The following is a 6,000-nucleotide window of genomic DNA, read 5'->3' on the forward strand; positions in this document are numbered from 1 at the left end:
GCTATTTTTCCTTTGGTTCTTGACTGGATATTTTCTGGACCTTTCTGACCTTTAACTTTATTTATCTTTTGCTTACACTGACCTTATGGTGCCTTTAAACCCAAGAGTGCAACGAGGCAGTGATGATCCAAAGTTATTTGTGAGTTTGATGGCTGTATTAGCGGTTTTCCCATTTTGCTTCTCTCCTGAAGCCTTTAGCCCTGAAAGCATTTTGGAACAGGGTCTGTTTTCCTATAACTGCCTTCTTGCACTTGTTGGGCAAAATCAGAGCAGTGATTGAGTCCTCAACACCCTTATGGCACTGCAGAGTAATAACATTTATCACAGTTCTTGTTTAAGCCCTTTAGAGAATGACATTTCACAGTGTAATTTTGCTTCACAGATTTTTCCCTTGTGAGTTTTAACTTTCAGGGCAGAATTCTCTCTTATGGCTTCACCTTTTTCCTATTTTGTGTATCTGTGAGAAGTTGCACAAATAAGGCTCCTCTCAGCATAGCAAATGGAATCAGGTCAGGCTCCCGAGTGACCTTCACCTCTAGATTCCTGATTGTTTCTTCCTTATTTGTCATGAGCAGGCCCAAATTGCCTCACCTCTAGCTGCCCTTTCCACTTTACGAAACAAGCAACTAACAGCAACGCAGCTCTAAAAATTCCCGGATGACCTGAATTTTGCTCTTTTTATTATCCCTTAAGAAATGTCTCAGAAATTGAAATCTAGAGTAGCAGAGTTTTGTGATCTTGTCATTTAGCATTTTACTTATATTTGGTTTATGTATATTGTGCCTTTAAACCCAAGAGTGGTCAAAGTGTGCCTGAGGGACCTGGAGGACTGAAACCAGGAATATCGTCATTTATTCAAAGGCGAGAAGTGAAACAAGGGTTTTAGCACCCCCACCTATTCGGGAGTTAAGAGGAAAAGGAGGAGGAGAATGCTGGAGAATTTTAGTAGGTAGCAGCAGGGAGAGGCGAGACATCTATGCAGAGATTTATACTGCATGCTACATTTTATTTATTTATGGGGACATGGGTATCTGTTTTTTTCCCTCTACAGTAATTTATCAGTGAGTTCATCGTGATTTAGTAGTGCACAGAGGACACCCACTGCTAATTCCCCTTTATTTCATATATTTCTTTTACCTTAACTCATAAAGCTTCAGCATTGCTACTTCCTTTATCATCCATCTGTATTTCATTGCAAGTCCAACTCTTTTTGATCTATAGTGCAAGCCCTCATTTTCCCACCTCTTTGTCCTCTCTTCACAGATTGCATTCCTCAGTATTGACATTTCAGTCATTTGATTTATCCTAACAGGTTCCCCGGTGCCAACCAGATCATAATTCCCTTTCTGGTAGCATCACTTCAAGACCTTCCTGGTTATTTCCCTTGGCTCCTAGTATTTGTGGATCAGCACCTAAGAGATTTACTGATGATTTGTCTCCTCTTTTAGCTTTCTGTTTGCTTAGATCCAAATCACAGGTGGTAACTTGGGAGGCCTGAGGATATCTGGAATTGTGTAAAATGTGAGCTTTGTTCTGCTTGGTAGGGAGCACTGGAATGTTCTATCTCAAGCATTTTCACAGAAGGGACATCTCTGGAATTGCTTCAAACAGAAGGATCTGCCCATGAGCATTCTGCTAGTCTTTGTAAATCAAATGCCATCTCAGGAAATCAAATTTCCCTGAGAGCTTCTAGATGGGGAAGAGCTGGATTATCAGTTTTCAAAGTGGATTATCTTTTAAAAAGAGGAAAATACCTGTAAGAAACTCATATTAATTTTGGTTAGAAAAGAGTAAAATACTCCTTTTTTGTGCTATTTATTTTTTTACCAGTACTGTATTTGTGGTGTCTGACCACGCACACACACATAGACAGATATATACATATATAATAGACAGACATAGAGGGAGAAAGAGAAAAAGATTTCTCGTGTTTGAATTCTCACGATGTTGACATTAAAATATTGAATGCTGCATTATGACAAGACCTTCAGTTGTCCTGATTTGCATTAGTGACATCTATTTCACATCTATTTCTCATGTCAGACAAGAGAAAACTGCATAGATTTTTCTCCCCCAGTTCCTTTCCCTTTCTTTAATCAGTTCTTGTGATTCTATATGCAGAGAAGTTTTGTAACTTATGTATGATATATTGGAGATTGGCTATATTAGGTAAAGTAGCACTCTTGCATTGTTTTTAAATTGAGTGTAATCTAGGATCTTATTCATTGTTTAAAATTATACTATATTGCCATGAAGGATGCTCATAACTCCATTCTGCTTTACTCTGTAAGGCATGTGGGGCTGGGGTCTTTCAGGGATGTACTATGCTTACTGCTTGGGCTATTGATTGATCCTGGCTCACCTCATGACGGAGGATAAAAAGATTTCTAACTGTGGATAAGAAATGCCTACCAAGAAGCTGTTTTTTGGCATTGTTCATTGCCAAGGAAACAATGAAGATAAGAATACTGTGGTGTCTTGTCTTTACCACCTTTCTTTCATCTACAAAATAAGAGTTTAATGAGTCTCCTAGTCCTAAAACCAAATTTGAAATGGACTTCTATTGCAGCTGGAGGGATTTGGTTAGCTATGAGGAAGAATTTCCTGACTCTGAGGATGTCAAATTGCATGAATGGTTGTATAGCCACATTCTCAACAGACCCTTAGAAGTTTTTTAAAAAACCTCTTCCAGATACCTGAAGGCAGAGGGCGACCCTTTGATGTCTCAGGGCCATATATCAGTTCCCTAACAGTGAAGCCCACAACAGGTAATACGAGTTTGTAATTTCTGATAATGACACATGGATTTCTGCCTCATATTAATGATCTACTAATTAAAAATGTTCCTAAAATTTTATGAAATGAATCCAAACTTACAGGTAGGATGACTGTGTAAATAATAGCAAAGTAGTGACCAAAAATGCTGAGAGGAAAAAAAGCATGGGGAACAAAACCTAACAAAGAATATTTGTTTATTATCAGAGACAAATAATACAAAATCAAATTAATTTACTTGTTTTTGAAATTCATTTTTGAAAAAGAACAAAAATTACACACACAAAAAAGAAGCAGTAGAATTAAAACCTAATTTTTGAATGAGAGTCACCATAGTGTCTCTCTCTGAGGGCTCAAAAGGAAAAAATAGTATTAATATTAGTTTTCAAGATATTAGTGGACGAAGTGACTAGGAAAATATAATCTGCATGCCCAAAAGGTCTATATTGCTTATCAAGTTAAAAAATAATACATGTATGCTTATTGGAATTGCCAAAAAGGAGAATACAACAGAGGAATCAACATTTTTCACTGATCCCCAACATTTAGAATGATTTTAATAGGTTTAACCAATCCTTACCAATTGAATTTATGGAATAACGTGAAGAATTTAGTTATCCTCTTATAATAGTATGTACTCTTTGAAATTAGGAATATGCTGTCGGCATTGACTAAAAATTCATGGGAAGCATGGAAGACAACACTTAAAATGGATTCCTTACTACACAGCCATAAAAAAGAATGAAATCATGTCCTTTTCAGCAATGAGGATGCAGCTGGAGCCCATTATCCTAAACGAATCAACACAGGAACAGAAAACCAAATAGTGCATGTTCTTGCTCAGAAGTGGGAGCTCAACATTGGGTGCTCATGGTCATAAAGATGGCAACAACAGACACTGGGGACTAATGGATGGGGGAGGCAGAGGGGCGCAAGGGTTGAAAAACTAGCTGTTGGGTACTACGCTTACTACCTGGGCAACTGGATCATTTGTATCCCAAACCTCAGCATCACATGCTATACCCATGTAACAAACCTGCACATATACTCCCAGAATCTTAAATAAAAGTTGAAATTACATAAAAAACCAAAACAAAAAACAAAACATCCCCAAGTATTGAGCTATGGCTTCTCCTCGAAACAACTTCTCACAGATTTTTTTTTTCCTTAAAGCTGAGAGAGAAGTACTGATTTACTATTTATATAAGGGGCGTAATTTATCTTCAACTGATTAAAATGATCAAGTATGTAGTGACAGGTCTTTATATTCCAGGTAAATGCTTCCTTTGTGTTTTTCAGGCAAGAATTTCTGACATGACATGGGAAAAGCTGAAGAAGTCAGGTTTTTTTGGGGGTGTGTTTTCATTTAGAAGTTGACTTGAGATGGATTAATGGCAAATCACAATAAATTATTTATCAGATAATAAATGTGATAATTGTTCTTATTTATCATCAGTATAACTTGCCTTGTTTTCCTGTCATGCTTTCAATCAAACCTTCCCCAAAGATTTGCTGGTTAAAATATACAGCCAAAAGGTCATTCCAACAATTCTTACTCATAATGGCACACTGATTATCTCCTAATTGAAAAATGTAAACTAGGGGCTCTGTAAGTAATGTGAGTGACCCTTGCATTTCTAACACAATGAAGAGAGTCACTCTGTACCTCATTCATCCTGCCATGGGAGACAGTACAATTCTCAGTAATTTTAATGTTCTGCTGAATTAATTGGAAATAACTTCTTTGTTTTCCATGAAGAAGGAAAAAAAAAAAAAAAAACCCACCCGCCCAAATTTGCTGCAAAAGTAGAGATGTAAAATACCATTCACTATCTACTGTCCTGCTGGCAGCTAATCCATTGAAGCTTAATTGTAATTATCCACCAGGTCTGGGCCCGGAGAGGAATACCGATTACCATTACGTGTGTTTCCATGGGCAAGACTGTGTATTGAGCCTGTTGCAAAGTTTCAAGCAAATTTATTTCTACCGGCAACTGTAATGGATCATTGGTCATGGACTATTTCTGGACTTGGTACAATGGGAGAAAATAACTCCAACTTATTTGTGCAGAATTCCTTAAAAGATCGCCAATGTTGCTAAAGTAGATGAGTAGATACCCAGACACCCGCTGCTTTTGTGTTGGGGTACCTGTGGTCCAGATGTCCTGGGTTATTTTCTCACTGTTTATCTCTCCACCGAGAAATCTGTACTCAGCTAGACAGACATGTGTTTCCCAAACTTTTAAAATGGGAACAGTGGTTCCCATGAAAAACAAAGTTTTTATTTTTTGAGACAGAATCACTCAGACTGGAGTGCAGTGGCTGAATCTCAGTTCACTGCAATCTTTGCCTCCCAGGCTCAAGTGATCCTCCCACCTCAGCCTCCCGAGTAGGTGGACGCCCACGACCACGTCCAGCTAATTTGTGTGTGTGTGTGTGTGTGTTTTATTGTATTTTTAGTAGAGTCGGGGGTCTCACCATGTTGCCCAGGTTGGCCTCGAACTCTTGAGCTCAAGCGATTGGCCCACCTTGGCCTCCCAAAGTGCTGGGATTACAAGTGTGAGCCACAACACCAGCCGTCTGTATACTTCTCCCTCCCACTCTCCCAGTCGCTGTCTTTCCCTTCCACCCTTCCTGCCTCCCCCACTCCTCCATTTTTTCCCCTCTCACCTGTTTTTGATGTCCCCCAAGGTCATAGCTCAGATTGGACCCTCTTCTAATGCTTCATTTTTCACTGATGGGCATCCTATCATCTGGCTCACAGTTTCTTTTTTTCTTTTTTTTCTTTTTCTTTTTTGAGACAGAGTCTCGCTCTGTCGCCCAGGCTGGAGTGCAGTGGCGCGATCTCGGCTCACTGCAAGCTCTGCCTCCTGGGTTCACCCCATTCTCCTGCCTCAAGCGTCCCAAGTAGCTAGGACTACAGGCGCCCGCCACCACGCCTGGCTATTTTGTATTTTTAGTAGAGATGGGGTTTCACCCTGTTAGCCAGGATGGTCTAGATCTCCTGACCTCATGATCCACCTGCCTCAGCCTCCCGAAGTGCTGGGATTACAGGCTTGAGCCACTGTACCCGGCCTCATAGTTTCTTTTGAGCATGTTGCTTCCATGTGGTCTATGAACCACTACTTGGCACTTCTCTTGCCTAACCTACCCTTTCCCTTCCAGGTAAGACTGCTTATCCTGTATGATCTGGGAATTTTTCACACATCTAGGTTGGATCACCCT

The 6,000-nt window shown here is 39.6% G+C and overlaps 1 long non-coding RNA gene across 3 annotated transcripts in view; it reads left to right on the plus strand.

The window, feature by feature from the left end:
- The window catches only part of LOC103884644, a 28,899-nt gene extending 24,696 nt beyond the window's left edge, over positions 1 to 4,203 (plus strand). For 2 of the 3 annotated variants that reach the window (XR_004182677.1, XR_001902884.3), the window contains 2 exons: positions 2,693 to 2,768; positions 3,427 to 4,203. This is a non-coding gene — a long non-coding RNA (uncharacterized LOC103884644). The remainder of the gene's footprint in view (positions 1 to 2,692; positions 2,769 to 3,426) is intronic. The other variant, XR_647319.4, reaches the window with a different exon arrangement.
- The last annotated feature ends 1,797 nt before the right edge of the window (positions 4,204 to 6,000 follow it).

Source organism: Papio anubis, chromosome 3, assembly GCF_008728515.1.
Source record: "Papio anubis isolate 15944 chromosome 3, Panubis1.0, whole genome shotgun sequence".
Classification (NCBI taxonomy): domain Eukaryota; kingdom Metazoa; phylum Chordata; class Mammalia; order Primates; family Cercopithecidae; genus Papio; species Papio anubis.